At 40.8% G+C, this 17,076-nt stretch overlaps 1 protein-coding gene across 6 annotated transcripts in view; it reads left to right on the top strand.

The window, feature by feature from the left end:
• PRUNE2 (prune homolog 2 with BCH domain) overlaps window positions 1-17,076 on the top strand; it is a 310,553-nt gene that overhangs the window by 161,107 nt on the left and 132,370 nt on the right. The gene's annotated exons all lie outside the window — the stretch shown is intronic.

Below are 17,076 nucleotides of genomic sequence, written 5' to 3'. Positions count from 1 at the left end.
TGGGTTCAAGTGATTCTCCTGCCTCAGTCTCCCAAGTAGCTGGGATTACAGGTGCCCACCACCATACCAGGCTAATTTTTTGTATTTTTAGTAGAGTTGGGGGTTTCATCATGTTGACCAGGCTTATCTCGAACTCCTGACCTCAGGTGATCTGCCCGCCTCGGCCTCCCAAAGTCTGGGATTACAGGCGTAAGCCACCATGCCTGGCCCTTAAATAACTTCTTCAAGTATTCATTTCTCAAGGGGACTAGTTGATTTTCTTCCCTGAAAGTTGTTTTAGCACATATAGGAACTGACTCAGTTATATAAGTAGTGGGCAGAGACTTTAGGGTCCACCAGAACCAAATTTGAATTGAGGTTCTTACTCTGACCTCGTGTGACCTTAGGCAAATTGAGCCTCAGTCTCCTCACTTATAAAAATTAAGGAAAGAATAGGATTAAGGAAAGAATAGGATTTTCATGGAAGATAAATTCAAAATGAGACCATATGTTTAAAGAATATAGCACAATTTCTGGCACATTGAAGGCTCAATAAACAGTAACTTTTGCAGTAGTTAAATGCAAAAGTTAAAGTTAAAACTCTGGTTTTAAAGACATAAAACCCACTGATTCTAGTTAAAATAATTTTCTTCTAATGAGGAAGATTTCACTAGCTAATATTACCAAACCATGAACTCGCTTCCACCTCTTAGATACCACAGCACCTCTGACACACCAGATGCATGGAGGTATTTCTCTGCACGCCAATCAAACCCTTCTCCAGGAGACACCAGCTGGGAGTCGCACAACCTTATTCATCTAGCCTGAGTTAGCAGCAGATCTCTCAGGTTAAGGGCTCAGTCCCACAAGACCGCCTCCTACTTCAGGTGCCAGTCAAGAGTCTGGGCTTCTGGAAATTCTGACCCATTGCCCATACATTGGGGTTCCCCAGACCGCTTCCTTGGGTTCAATTAATTTGCTATAATGGCTCATAGAACTGAAACACTTACATTTACCCATTTATTATAAAGGATGCTACAAAGGGTATAGAGGAACAGATACATGGAAGAGATGCACAGGGCAAGGCATGTGAGAAGGGGTGTGAGCTCCTGTGACCCTCCACCCATGCAATATCACCAGGGGTCTCTGTGTTCAACTATCCAGAAGCTCCCCAAATTCTGCTCTTTTGGGTTTTTATGGAGGCTTCATTACATAGACTGATGACATCATTGGCCATTGGTGATTAATTCAAGCTTCAGCCTGCCTGCCTTCTCCCGAGGTTGGGGGGTGAGGCTGAAAGTCCCAGCCCTCTATTGATGCCCTGATCTTTCCAGTGACCAGTCCCCATCCTGAAGCTATTTAGGACCCCCCAGCCAACAGTCATCAGTCATCTTATCTCCAGAGAGATAAGACAGTCTTATTTCTCTGGAGAGCGCATGAGTTTTAGAAGCTTTTGCCAGAAAATGGGACAAAGACCACACATATTTCACAATATCACATCCTGCTGCCCTCTGGGTTGGCTTCGTTTTCTCCTTCTGGGCACAGGGACTGTCAGCATCTCTAGATGCATGTAGGAAAGTCTCATTTTCAGAGAAAAGGGCTTCTCTCTTCAAGCTTAGGACACTGGTGCCTGTAGGGACACAGGCTTCTCCCCTTTACCTGTCAGAAGTGAGAGTGAAATACTACAGTTAGTGCAGCTTGAACCACATGCCCATCCTTGTGGTCATAGAGAAGGGTTAGTTGACAAAAGAGAAAAGGTCTTGGGCAGACAGAAGCAATAGTGTAACTTCCCAGTGGGTTCTTCTTGGCCTCTGCCCAGATAGAGCCAATTTCTCAAAGCAGGGGAACTGCAGTAGAGAAAGAGTTTTACTTACACATATAGAGCTGGCTAAATGGGAAATCAGAGTTTTACTATTACTCAAATTAGCCTTCCCCAAAATTCAGAAGCTAGGGTTTTTCAAGGATAGTTTGTGGGAAGGGGGACTTGCTATGCAATGGGTGCTTGCTACTGATTGGTTGGGGGTGCAGTCATAGGGATGTGGGACATGGTCCTCAAATCTGCTAAGTCACTTCTGAGTGGGGCCACAGGAGTGGTTGGCAGGTCCAGGTGGAGTCATCAGTCGTCAGACATACAGAAAACCTGAAAAGATCTCAAAAGGCCAATCTCAGATTCTGCAATAGTGATGTCATCTGCAGGATTGACTGGGGAAGTTGTACATCTTTTGACCTCTGGAATGAGGGTTAGCAATTGTTTATGTCTACACCTCAGCAGAATTCAAACTCCTCTCATCCTAGCCTGGTAGCTTTCATTAGCTTTACAAAGGCAGTTTAAACTATAAACTGAAAGTCCCCCAAAGTTAGCTTGGCTCAAACCCAGGAATAATATTAATTATTATTAATATTAAGGGCATTTTGAAGGCCAAAGGCAAGATGGAGGTTGGTTAAATCAGACCTCTTTCACTGCCAAAGTTTTCTGTTATAATTTTTGCAAAGGTGGTTTCAATGAGTACCTACTGCTGTTTTCTCCCCTCTTTGCTGGAAAGTGTAACTTTATGGGGCTTGTGAAAGCAATAAATGTATGGTAATAGTAAGGCTGAGTGAGGAAAGCCTAGGGCTTGACCTTGGACCTTCTCCTAGAGAACCTTGTCTCGGAGAAGCTGTCCCAATTGTAATAAGCCAAATAAAGATGTTCATTGAGGTATAGGATGGTGTTCAGCATTCTTTGGTCTGGTATCTGCAATGAAGGCACCATACAGAGCGGTATGGGGTCCCACAGCTGGGTGAGGCACAGCCCTGGTGAGAGCTGCCAGCTACCCTGGGATGAGACTTGAGGGCCGAGGCTTCTTTCTCAAGGACAATCAAACAAACAGTGGCTCAGAGCAGAGGTAGGAGTGGGACAGGGAAGGGAAAAGAGAGCTTACCCATTGTGTGGGGAACATGTGGGAACTCAGCAAGTGATAGCAGGGTATGCCTTTGTAAATTAACAGTCTCAGCAAGTTCATATTCTACCCCACCCCCAAGGTTTAGAGTAGGAAGGGTATGTGGATTGCTTTGATTTAAGGCTGAGCATATTGGAGGGATGATAGGAAGCAGCTGTGGAGAGGCATAGACATGAGTCAGAAGCAGACAGCCCCACCCTTGGGGTAAAAAATCCTGTATCTTATTTAATCCCCCAAGTTCTTGTGACCCTTGTGTCCAACCCACCAGTGAGGCCTCTCTCCACTGTGGAAGGCTTTTTTTTTTTTTTTTTTTGAGACAGAGTTTCTGTCACCCAGGCTAGAGTGCAGTGGCACGATCTCAGTTCACTGCAATCTCCTGCTCCCAGGTTCAAGCAATTCTCCTGCTTCAGCTTCCTGAGTAGCTGAGACTACAGGCACACAGCACCACGCCCAGCTAATTTTTGTATTTTTAGTAGAGACGGGGTTTTAGCATGTTGACCAGGATGGTCTCGGTCTCCCAACCTCATGATCCACCTGCCTCAGCCTCCCAAAGTGCTGGGATTACAGGCGTGAGCCACTATGCCCGGCCTCCTGTGGAAGGCTTCTGTGTGAACTCTGTTTTCTGGAAGGAATTCTCTCTAATCACTCATCTAGTGCGTTAACTCCCTTTATCACTTTGACCTTGGAATGTTTGGTTTGCCTAGTTTAAATCTTACAAGAGTATTTGCCAACAGAATAAACGATTATAATAACACAGCCTCTGAACTTGACATAGGAGACGCATCTGCAGAGTTTTTCCTTGTGTGGGTAGATAATGACTTGCATTTTGTTCAGAAGGAACTGACTGTTTAACAAACGAGTTGCTGAAGGCGCCTCAGTTAACTCTCATAACCACTAGTGTTTATTAGTGCACTTAGACAAACTTGAGCATATCCAGATTCCTTACAGTATAAAACAAAGACAAATTCGTAGTTAGATCACTCGTTCATTTCCCTTTATTATGTTTTTAAATTGCAAAAAGAATGCATGCTTGTTTTATTAAGAAAAATCATACAAAATATATAAAGAAATATTTAGTAAACTGTCCTGTACTCTTACATCCTCAACTACCTTCCCCCATGGTAACTAAAGTTAACAAATTCTGTGTTTACACAACTGCATACAGACATATATACATATGTAGGGAAATAAATATATGGAATTATGGAATATGTAATTATATCAATGTTAGCAATAGAATCATACTATACACATTATTCTGGATTTTTTTCCCTATTAACAGTATGTCTGGTGAAGATCAGTATTTAAGTCAGTCTTTTAATGTTAACATGATATTCTTTGCTATGATTGGATGGGACATGACTGTCCGTCTGTGAGACTGTTCCCCATAGAAGAACAGTCAGACTGTTTCCAGTTTTTGCCACCATGAACAATGCTACATTAATTATACTTGTATATATCTCTACATAATATTTTCTTCATAAACTAGCTTCTCAAAACCATAGAATTATTGATTCTTATGCTATGCTTATTTTTAATATTAATAGTGTCATTATTTTGCAGAATTTTGTTGTAGCTCTCTGTATTAGTCCATTCTCATGCTGCTATAAAGAACTGCCCAAGACTAGGTAATTTATAAAGGAAAGAGGTTTAATTGACTTACAGTTCCACATGGTTAGGAAGGCCTCAAGGAACTTACAGTCATGGCAGAAAAAGAAAGCAAACGCATCCTTCTTCACATGGCAGCAGGAAGGAGAAGAATAAGAGCCAAGCAAAGCAGAAAGCCCCTTATAAAACCATCAGATCTCATGAGAACTCACTATCACAAGAACAGCACAAGGGTAACCAACTTCATGATTCAATTACCTCCCACCAGGTCCCTCCCGCGACATGTAGGGATTATGGGAACTACAATTCAAAATGAGATTTGGGTGGGGACACAGCCAAACCATATGACTCTCACTCTTATCAACTTGAGAGGTTTTCCTGTATCCTTAGTAGCTCTAGACTTTTTTCTCCCTTTAAAATCTTAGACATGTAATAGTAAAAATGGTATCTTGTTTGCGTTCAATTGGCTTTTCCTTGATTTACTCATGAGATTGAACCTTTTTCATACGTTCATTGTCTATTTGCTTTTTTTCTTCTCTCAGTTGCATGTTTATATCTTTTGCATATTTTTTACCTTTTGTTCTTTTTCTTTTCTTTCTTTTTCTTTTTTTTTGAGATAGGTTTAACTTTGTCACCCAGGCTGAGTGCGGTGGAACAATCTTGGCTCACTTTAGCCTTGACCTCCTGGGCTCAAGTAATGCTCCTGCCTCAGCCTCCCAAGTAGCTGGGACCACAGGCACATGCCACCACATGTAGCTAATTTTCTTGATTTTTTTTTTTGTTGAGACAAAGTCTCACTATGTTGCCCAGGCTGGGTCTGGAAGTCCTGGGTCCAAGAAATCCTCCCTTCTCAGCATCCCAAAGTGTTGGGATAGCAGACCCACGCCACCAAGCCCAGCTTGCCTTTCTTCTAATTGATTTTTTAAAAGTTATGTATGTTAATGATTACTATTTGTGTATCCTAAGTACTGCAGTTAATTTTCCTAGTCCATAATTTATTTTTTGGGTTTATGAAATGTTAATATACAGTTTAAATTTTTTTTAATTTTATAAAGTCAAGTATGTCTCTTTTCTTTCACAGTTTCTGAGCTTGTGGTGTTTTTAATAAGCTCTGCCAGGTACAGGATTATGTTATCCTCTTGATTCCCTTAAAATAGTTATTATTTGCTGGGCACAGTGGCTCACGCCTGTAATCCCAGTACTTTGGGAGGCCGAGGCGGGCGGATCACGAGGTCAAGAGATCGAGACCATCCTGGCCATGGTGAAACCCCATCTCTACCAAAAATACAAAAATTAGCCAGGCGTGGTGGCACGCACCTGTGGTGAGAGGTTGAGGCAGAAGAATCGCTTGAACCCAGGAGGCACAGGTCACAGTAAGCAGAGATTGCGCCACTGCACTCCAGCCTGGCAACAGAGCGAGACTCCATCTCAAAAAAAAAAAAAAAGACTAAAATATAAAATAGTTATTATTTAACATTGTTACATTTAGATCTCCAATTCATCTGAAATTTAATTCTAGCATTCTTCAGATGTGTACCAATGATGTTGTTAACATTTTATTAGTCAAAACAGCCATTTCCCACTGAATTTGAAACATCAACCTGCCATATATGTTGTGGGTGAGCCACAACTACCTGGGCTGGTGGCGTGGGAGTAAAAAAATTTACCAAGACAGTTATAGGTAAAGAAAGGCAGATTTATAAGAGAATGTAGTAAAATGTGTTGCAAGGGGGCAATGGGCAAGTCAGCATTTGGGAAGAAGCTGACTGTAAGGAAACAAAGGCTTGCTGGAGATTTTATAGGATGGTTCTCAGCCTGATTGATTGAAAGCAGAGGTAGCAGGGAGCTAACCTGCATTCTTCTGTCAGCCAAGGTGTTTGATAAACGGAGGCGTTTGATGATAAGTGAGTAGTTTGTGAGTTATGTGAGTTACCTGCGCAGGAGGGCCATATGCCCTGGGCCATAAAGAAAAGCAGACCTAAAACATATCTGCTGCTTCTTGTTGTTTATATGTTCTGGACTGTGAAGAAAGGGAGATTTCTAGCTTATTTGCTTTATCTCTTTGCTTTCCCCCGGTCCCATCAGGCTGACTCCTTTTCCCTAATTAGGACTCCACAACATAGTAAATTCCTGTACATGCTCTCTGGCCTCTGTATTCCATTTCATGAATCTGCCAGTTGATACTCTCAGTTGCCATCTATTTCATGACACTTGTCTTTGGGTTACGGCAAATATACCTTGATAACTTCAGGAGGGATCACCACTACAATAATTTGGTTAGAGAAGGATCACATAAAGAAAAACAGATTGTCTTGAGATATTTGAGAACGAATTCTGTCAGTACATGTAAATTGAAAACTCAGCTGATGGGGAAATGAGTACTACTTATAGCATAGTGCATGTATAGGCCGTATTTGTATATGATTAGCAAATGTATTACACTAATGGAATTTTCGGGTTCCTACACATAGATTATTTTTTAATTTTTGTGAGTGTATTCTTCACCCTTAAATCTTGATAAGAAATCAGCTTTGAAATCTTAATGTGGCCCTATCTCTAGGAAAGAGTTCATTTGGTACGGAGTTCAAGCATCACTAATTTAAATAAGTGTAGGAGAAATCACCATGTAAGAGAGTCTAGGAGAAACTGTCTCAATAGTGAGATGTGAATTAATGATTATTTTAAAAATAAAAATTAGTTTTCTAACTTTTAGAAACATACAACTTCAATCAGCCAACCAGACGCCTGATAACTAGAGGAATTTTGGTTATCTACCTTGATCACTAGCTAAGAGTGAATTCTAATTAAATATTAAAAATTATGTTTTAATTAATTATAAAAATGTTTAATTAAATATAAAGGGTTCTTATTCTTAAGTAAAACATTTCTCTTGCAGTATTTGAGAATCACTAGATGTTTTTTCATTGAGAAAGCAAATGCAAATTTTGAACAATCCACCATTTGAATTAATTAGTAGAGTTCATATTAATGGGATTTTTTTTGGTTCTCTTTGAATTGACTCCTGTTGGGGCTCAGCCAGATGACCCTTCAATGCCTAATTTTCAATTAACCTCCACATATAATTAGAAATGATCCCTGCTCTTTTTCACTGAGCACTGGATATTTGATAGTTAACAATTTATTGAGAATTAGTCCAGGTCTACAGTCCCCTATCTACAATTTCAAAATCTAAAGAGTTCTGAAAATGTTAGGGCTTTTGAAACACTTTGAAGCAAACTCTGATGTGATATTTATGGCCGTTAGCCCTCTTTATACATTTTGATGCATATAATATATTTGTGTGCTTTAGGGTAGCTGCCCTAGGCTCCACTTGGGTTGATACGTAATATACATTATAAGCACCAATTTCCCTTTCTCAAATTAAAAAGAAAAAAAAAAAACTCAGTAACAAAGTATATCCCTGGTTCCAGGGATTTCTGGTAAGAAATTACATAGAGTTTTATTTGGGAAAGGCTCAGGGGTGCTTGCCAACCCCATTCTTTTTGTTATCATCATTAATGATAGCATTAAACACTATTTTTTTTTTTTTTTGAGACGGAGTCTCACTCTGTCGTCCAGGCTGGAGTGCAGTGGTGCGATCTTGGCTCGCTGCAACCTCTGACTCCTGGGTTCAAGCCGTTCTCATGCCTCAGCCTCCCAAGTAGTTGGGATTACAGGCATACACCACCATACCCAGATAATATTTTGTATTTTTAGTAGAGACAGGGTTTCACCATGTTAGCCAGGACGGTCTCAATCTCTTGACCTTGTGATCCACCCGCCTCGGCCTCCCAAAGTGCTGGGATTGCAGGCATGAGCCCCCGTCCGGCTTAAAGACTATTGATAGTGTCATTTATTGAGTACTTCCTGTGTTTATAGGAATGACTCTCAACTGAGAGCTTGAGGCTGTCACTCTTCACACCCAGCCGCAACACTACTTAAAGACAGAGCTGCATTGGCTGCAGCTGCTATCCAAACCAGGAATTCTACTCCTGCACTCTAGCTTTTATTTTTACATCTACTATATATTTGTCCATGAGATTTTTTTCTTCCTCCTTAGTACCCTGTTTTTTTTTTTTTTTTTTGCAGTTTGGTGTTCTTTGTGGAAAATGGGATAAGAATAGTGGAATCTATGGAGGAATCCATGCATAATGTAGTTTGGTTGAGGTCCTTAAACTCTTAGCTCCTTCCTGTGTCAGTTTTCTTATAAAATGGGATTCCCACACCAGCTCTGCCCACTTCACAGCACGAGTGTGAGGCTATGATGAGATAATAACATATGTCAAAGCCTATCAAAGGGCTTTACAAGGTTAATGTGCTCCATGACACGTGCTACCTTTGACTTCATCCCTCTAAAAATCTTCCTAAAGCAAAGTAACTTCAATTCTAAAACATGGAAAGTGTCAAACAGTTCTACAGTGCTTAATGTTCAGGCTTCTAAACAGAGGTTACCTAAAGGTGGATACTCAGAAAAAGAAGGAAAAGGATGAAAGCCAGGATGACACGGAGGATGCCCTGAAATGCAACCCTCAACTCTCATGACTTTTTAGGAACCCGCCACCTTGAGAGAGTGTGGGCAGGCCTGCAGACCTGCAGTGGTTAAATCAATAGTTAATGATGTTCGTCATGTAATTTGAGCCTCTAGTTTGTTTATGCTAGACCAACTTTATCCATACTCCAAACAAATTATCTCTTATAATTACCAGCCCGAAGATAAATCTCTAAATGTTTTTCTGATGATAGTGCTGTGGTTGGCAGGTGTTAAAAGTGCCTCCCAGGGACAAAGATTGAAGACGAGCTTGTTCCCACAAATCCTTCAGGCGAGGATGTTGAGCTTTTTATCCCGCCATGTGCAAAGGAGCCTTGTATGGTGCCCTGTTAATGAAATCTAATAGGCAAAGGTCGTACATCTTTCCAAAGAAAAATGCAAAGTTGGTATGTGATAAATGGGCTCCGTGGGGCTTAATGGACGTGATTTAGTGAAAAAAAACTGTGTTTAAACAGTCAGCTCAGTTGCTTGCTAATGTTTACGCCTTAAATATCCCCTCACAGCCATTCTCCTTACCCGGTAGTATGATTAAATACAAAAATAAGCAGTCTGTGTGTTTTTAGTGCTCTAAACCAAAGTGATTGGTCGTCTAATGTTAATGTTAAATGTTAACCACCAGAACAAACACTTTGAAACATTTAAAACAAAGCTGTAGGTCTTTAAATAAATCTTTGTTTAAAAAACTACCTAATTTAAATGTGCTGTTAAAGTCTTCTAAAGGAAGAAGTCTTAGGATCTGTATGTTTTAATCACTGCTTGCAGAATACTAAGTAATGCATGCAAATATGCAGGGTTTTATCCAAAAATTTGTTCTGCTTAGAAATGCAAAAATAAGTTAAATCTGGAATTATAAAGAGTTAAATAAATCAGATATTGTTGAATCGAATCACTGCTGGTTTTAGGAGAAGTTACCAGTTCATTTGCTGTAGTTGTACCGCTGAGCTAAGAGACAGTTCAATAAATCAACTCAAGCTTGATGGATTCTTCAATTCATTGAAATGAGTGCGTGGAAGAGAAAAGAAATCTCTTAGTATTCCCTCTTTGACAAAAGGGTATGCAAAGTGCCTGAATGGATGAATGGTTGATTAATTTTGCCAGAAATTTTCTTGACAGCAGGAAATATGTTTTTGCATTACTCTGTTTGCCTGGGATTTATTCGGTAGAATATGAATTATTGCATGTAAATTTGTACCTGAGGCTATGTTGCTAGATAGCTCCTGGTACAGTTTCTGAATACGGGACCTGTAATATTTTGGTATGGTCTTGCATTCCACACCCATATGTGTTGCCCTGCAGCAGTGTATATAAATTTCTGCTCTCCCTGATGTTAGCAGAATAGTCAAGCACTGCCGGTGATTCAATATTGAGCTTGGTTTGAATGCTCATCTGTGCTTGTCTCAAGAAAGAATGTGGCTGGAGGCAACCAACTGCCAGAGCTTGATAATTCCTTGACTCATCAACCTGGCAGCTTCCTAATAAATAGACTCTTACCTGTAAATAAGGAAGAGAAGGTACGAGGGAGCCTCTTGTGCTTTCTAAACAGCAAGACTACAAATGAGCACATTTCTTAGTTTTATCTCATCAAGAAGGAGTATAGCTACACACGAAAAGACCTTGGCTGCTGTTGATGACAGGTGAACCCTGTGCAAACAAAAATTGGATAGCTTCTCCATTTACCATCTTATGCCTTTCCCATAAAGAAGGATGCTCTGCCACATAGGTGGCCTTTCCCAGCTCAGTGTGGAGGGTAGGAAGGCTTGTAGTTCTCAAAACAAGTATGGGGCAATAGGTAATACAATAATTGCTTCCACTTATACCCCTTCTGCTGCCATGTTTAATTGCTGGAATTCTAGGAAGCCCAAAAATGAAGTCATGTACAAAGAAGTGCTTTATTTTCTCCCCACTTGCTGTGGTCTGAATGTTTGTGTTGCCCTAAACTTAGAATGTTAAAATCCAAATCCCCAAAGTGATAGTATTAGGAGATAGAGCCTTTGGGAGATGATCATGTCATGGGGCCAGAGACCCCGTGAGTGGGATTAGTGCCCTTATAAAAGAGACCTCAGAGAGACCCTCTCCCTTTCTCTCACATAAGGACACAATGAAAAGATGGCAGCCTATGAATCATGAGGCAGGTGCTCCTCAGGATCTTGATCTTGGACTTTCCATCCTCCAGAACTATGAGAAATAAATTTCTGATGTTTATAAGCTATTCAATTTGTGGTATTTGCTTATTGCAACCTGAATGGACTAACACACCATTCATAAATTATTTCCCTTCTGTTCATTTTGTTTTCCCTCTAGAGGTTTACAGTGGAATGTCCTTTCTTTTAGATACAAGACCAGAAATTATCTATAGCATAAAGCATGTCATGACATTTTGCCTAATTTTACTTTACATATTTTTTTCACACACCCACACTGAGTCTCTTGAAAGCATAAGAATGCTCACACTATTTCTGCAAATAAATGTATAGAAAAAGTATCCCTTTAAAAATTTTGAATACACACACACACCCACACACCCACACCCTCTCCTCAGGTCTGAGGCTGAAAAGTATTTTCAGTAGCCATCCAAATTTGACATTTCGTATTTTCTTCTCAGATTACAGTAAGAGAATGAAAAATGATTAAAAGACAATGTTAAGTCAAATAAGAAATTTCCCTGTATGTTCTTATCAGATATGACGTTCAACTTCAAATGAGAACAAATATCACATGTAAATAGACTAGAATAAAGCTTAGAAAATTTGGGTTCCAGCTCCTGCCCCAGCATTAAATAACTCTGTATGATATTGGGTATAATTTTGAAGCTTTTGCGCTTCAGCTTTCTCATCTGTTAAATGGGTGTCACCAATTTTTATCCTACCACCAGCTAGAGAATTGGTGAACATCAATCAAGACTATTTTGATCACACGTAGAAAAGCCAATATTGTTCAATAGACATACAGTTTTACTTTCTCTTTAAGTATAGTAACACTTAAGTTTTGATTCTTTGCATATTATAATATCAACCTTTGTTTGATGGAAGCTTCCTAGGCTGGTGCAGCCTAATAAGTGACCCTAAAGTCTTCCATGTCAGCCTTCCAGTTACTCCTGCCGTTTCCCTTGTCCTGGGCCTGGAGGAGTCCAGCTGATGGGCGCCCCAGTTCTTTTGGTATCTCAGTAACTTAATCGTCAGCCACCATGGGGCTAGCTGCTAGTCATGACTAGGAAAAACCCCAAAATGATCTTCCTCAATAAAATGTGAGAGACTCTGCTTCTAAAATATAAAAAAGTAATAATTTGGAAGAAAAGCTTTTCTCTTGATGTGGCCTCTGCTCCTGCAAATGTTCACTACTCTGATGATAATCAGTAGGTTTTCATAAGTTATGACTTTCTCTCTCTATTCTTTGGTTGTAAGTGACAGAAATTCAACTCAGTTTTGCTTAAGGAAAACAACAGACTAACTCCTCTGTTGATAATCCGCAAGATCTAGCTTCTGATACTGTTAGACTCAAACTCCGAGTGTGCCATCGGGGTTTGCCTTTTTGCTCCATCCTCTTGCCTCTGTTTCTCAGTGTTGGCCTCATTTTCAGGGACGTTCCTCTCTCCATAACTCCCCAAGATGGCTCTGGGCAGCTCTAGGTTCATGTGATCCTTAGATCTCAGTGTTTGAGAGGAACAGGGAGCTTCGCAAAACCCCTATGGAGCCTTTGAATAGCCTCTCTTGGGTCACATGTTATTCCTGAAACCATTACTGTGGCCAAAAGGATGGAGCAGTTTGGCTAGGCTTGGGTCATCCGCCACACCTAGAGCTCAGGTTAGGGGTAAGGAGAGCCCCGTGTCAGCCATTTGAAGTTAGAGGGATTCCTCCCCAAAAGAAGGGAAGACAGACAAAAATGCATCTGTCTGTGACAATCTGAACTCATTTTTCAACTGCTATTTCCAGTATTCCAAGGACTTTGCTAGCATTTTATGTGAACTATCTCATTTAATCTTTTTGATAATTATGTAGTAGGTATGATTATTACCATTTTCAGATGCAGAAACCATGGCTTCGAGGCTAAGTAACTCACCCAAAATTGTGTAATGAGAAGTGGTATAGCTGAGATTCAAACAGAAGTCTGTCCCATTTGAGCTAGAGGGTCTTCCTGGCATCACTGTCTCACCATCTTTTTTCCTGTAGGTTCAATAATTTTAAAATGTAAACTTTTTTTTTGTGCTTGTATCACCTTCTCTGTCTCTGATTTGACCCCTACTTTCTGAACATCTTTCCATTTTAGGATTATTAAATCATTGAATATCAGAACTGAAAGGCACCTTGCAAACATCTGCTTAGCCCCTCGTTTCCACAAAAGGAGGGGAGACCTTCTGTGGAACCTCCAGGGACGCCCTTTTTGTGGACTTCTGAGTGATTGAATGCGCCAGATCTGGAAACACAAATCAACTGGTTTTCCTAATGCCCAGACTTGAGTAGCCATTCCATTGAATAACCTGAATTCCCTACATAGAAGGCCTTCAGTAAACACTGTTCTTCTGTAATCAAACCAGCTTTTGGCTACAGGATTGTTGAAATCATTAACATTATCCATCTTTCAGAAAAAGAAAACTGAAAACTTTTAAGGAACAGACTGCTTTAAAAAAAATCTTTATGGATCGCAGAGTCAGTAACAGGGAAAACTCTAAGAGTAAAATAACACTATATTTTACTGTTCTGTGAATTGTGTCAAGATTAGGGCAAATTAATGAATTATCTTACTTCTGATAATGTACAAAGTTCATAGGGCCAAGCGCTGTGGCTCACGCCTGTAGTCCCAGCACTCTGGGAGGCCGAAGCAGGCAGATCACTTGAGCTCAGGAGTTCAGGTCCAGCCTGGGCAACATAGTGAAACCCTGTCTCTACAAAAAATACACAAAAAATTAGCCAGGCTTGCTTGTAGTCCCAGCTTCTTGGAAGGCAGAGGTGGGAGGATCACTTGGCCCCCGGGGGTCAAGGCTGCAGTGAGCTGTGATTGTGCCACTGCACTCCAGCCTGGGTAACAGAGTGAGAGTCTGTCTCAAATAGATGGATGAATGAATGAATGAATGAATCTGTGATTTTATGATGATTGCAGACACTATATAGCCAAGGAATGAAGTCAGCTATCTGTGGTCTGGAATAAGCTGTGTTGACGTGTAATAGCACTTCAGTCCGTGAAGATGTTGCTGTTGGTTTTCTGGATGTTGGGGTGCCGCTGTCTTGTGTGTGTTGGGTGGCACTGGGAGACGCTGAGTACTGTGATGCAGGAGCAAGAACCCATACCTGTGGCTACTCAGGCAGAAGACTGATCTCTCTCAGTGGATAGAAAAATGACTCTACTGTTATTTCCCCAAGTAACCAGGTGCCTAACTACTTTCAGAAATTTTTAAATATTGATATAAATGGCAGCAATGGAGACAAGAAGTAGACGTCCAGTTCTGTCTTGTGAAGTATTTTTGTAAACTCCTCTTTCCCTCTTGCTAAGAGAAATTGGTCGTCTTACTGGTGGCCTTTTAGGATGAGAGTGAGAACAGAGTTGAGAATAATGGAGGAAAATCAGGGAGACAGATACAGACAAGACGGACATGAAATCTTCTACTCATGAGCCAGGTTTAGGGTCCAGTGGCTGCTAGATGTCTACTTCTGTCTCTCATTCAATCCAGCTCAGAAGGAGCTGTCAGCAAGAGACGTGCTTGAAGCTGGGAATAGTAAAGACCCACTTTGGGTCTTACTAATGTGACATCTCAAGCCCCAGGAAAAACCAGACACAGACAAACTATATAACCTAGACACTACACATTCTTAAATTAATTAGGCCTGCTGACCAGAGACTGTGGACAACGCGTGGCTCATCTTTGCAGCTGTATAAGAAATAAGGAATCTTTAGCAGTTGCCTGATTCTACATTAGAGTAAATGAATGGCAACAAAAGCATGATTCAAAACACATGTCAAAAACTAAGCCAAATGTGGGTGGGTGGTGAGGGCACATTTCTTAGGGTTTTAGATAATGATAGACAAAGAGAAGATTGCCTTTCCCCAGAGAATATGTGTATTTTTTTGTTGTTGTTTTGTTTTGTTTTTTTGAGATGGAGTCTTGCTCTGTTGCCTAGGCTGGAGTGCAGGGGTGCGACCTCGGCTCACTGCAACCTCTGCCTCCTAGATTAAAGCCGTTCTCCTGCCTCAGCCTCCCAAGTAGCTGGGATTACAGGTGACGGCCACCACACTCAGCTAATTTTTTGTATTTTTTAGTAGAGATGGGGTTTCGCCATGTTGGCCAGGCTGGTCTTTAACTCCTGACCTCAGGTGAGCCGCCTGCCTGAGCCTCCCTAAGAGCTGGGATTACAGGCATGAGTCACCACACCTGGCTGAATATGTCTTAGGTGTAATTTTCTATGACATAAATGCATGTTTCGGGGTCCCTTAGAGTACTTGATGTTTGCTAGTGGTAGGAGCAGCGGGGTGTCTGAGTAAAAAGGTTTGACTCCTTTACTATAATCAAAGGAGGTTTGCTTTGATCACTAACAAAATGTAATTGCAAGCCACTCTTCTTTTTTTTGTTGTTTACAGTTTATTACATAAATAATACATGAATTTATTCATACTGTAAAGGAATCTACATAATGTAGACAAAGCTCAAGGCCTTTTTATTCCCTCATTCAAATATCAGTTTCTTTTCTAGATAGTGTTATCAATTTTTCTAAATACCAGTTCCTTTTTTTTGTATTTTTTAGTAGAGATGGGGTTTTGCCATGTTGGCCAGGCTAGTATTTATTCCTTCACTCAAATACCAGTTCCTTTTCTAAATAATAAGTGTTATCAAGAGGTATAAATTTTTCTAGAATTTTCTCCTTGCTCATTTTGGTATGTAATAGAAAGTTATAATTTTGTTTCGTAAATTAAAAAATATATATTTATTGTTCTTGCTGGGCATGGTGGCCTGCATCCCAGCACTTTGGGAGGCCAAGCTGGGAGGATCACTTGAGTCCATGAGTTCCAAGACCAGCCTGGGCAACATGAGACCATGTCTATACAAAAAATTAAAAAAAAAATTAGTGGTGTGTGCCTGCAGTCCCAGCTACTCAGGAGGCTGAGGCGGAAGGATCGCTGGAGCCTGGGAGGTCAAGACCACGGTGAGCTGAGACCTTACCACTGTACTCCAGCCTGGGTGACAGAGTAATACCCTGTCCCGAAAAGAAAAGAAAAAAATAGGGAGAGAGGAAGGGAGTATATGTTTATATTGTGTGTGTGCATTTCTTGCTTTTTCCCCACGTAATAATGTAGCAAATATGTATCTCGTTTTAGGTTTTCGTAGCATGAAGAAATTGGAAAGATGAAAGCCCCATTGCTCATTAAACTATTTTCTGAGAGAGGTTGAACGGCAAGCCACTCTTCTGTTGCCATATTCTCAGTGTGAAATCATTTCCTCTGTCATATTGAGATCCTGCGTTCTACTTAGATAAGTTCCACACTCTCTGGGTTCCTCATTTTGCAAAAGAGAGATGTTAAGAGTATTCAGTGTTTCCGTCCAGATTGACTCATCTCTTTTGTCTTTTTTTTTTTTGAAATGGAGTCTCGCTCTGCCACCCAGGCTGAAGTGCGGTGACGCAATCTCGGCTCACTGCAACCTCCACCTCCCTAGTTCAAGCAATTCTCCTGCCTCAGCATCCGGAGGAGCTGGGATTATAGGCACCTGCCACCACGCCCAGCTAATTTTTGTATTTTTAGTAGAGATGGGGTTTCACCATATTGGTCAGGCTGGTCTTGAACTCCTGACCTCATGATCCACCTGCCTCAGCTTCCTAAAGTGTTGGGATTACACCACGCCCAACCCTCTCTCATCTTTTGTTTCAGGGGTAGAACCTCTCCTTTTTTCATGGCTTCTAGCAGCACTTACTACTCAACATGTGGTACACAGACCATCAGCACAGCCATCACCTGGGAGCTTGTAGAAATGCAAAATCTCAGGCTCCCACAATCAGAATCTGCATTTTAGCAAGAATC

Source organism: Cebus imitator, unplaced genomic scaffold (genome assembly GCF_001604975.1).
Source record: "Cebus imitator isolate Cc_AM_T3 unplaced genomic scaffold, Cebus_imitator-1.0 Scaffold150, whole genome shotgun sequence".
Lineage (NCBI taxonomy): Eukaryota > Metazoa > Chordata > Mammalia > Primates > Cebidae > Cebus > Cebus imitator.
This window is presented reverse-complemented; position numbering and strand designations above follow the sequence as displayed.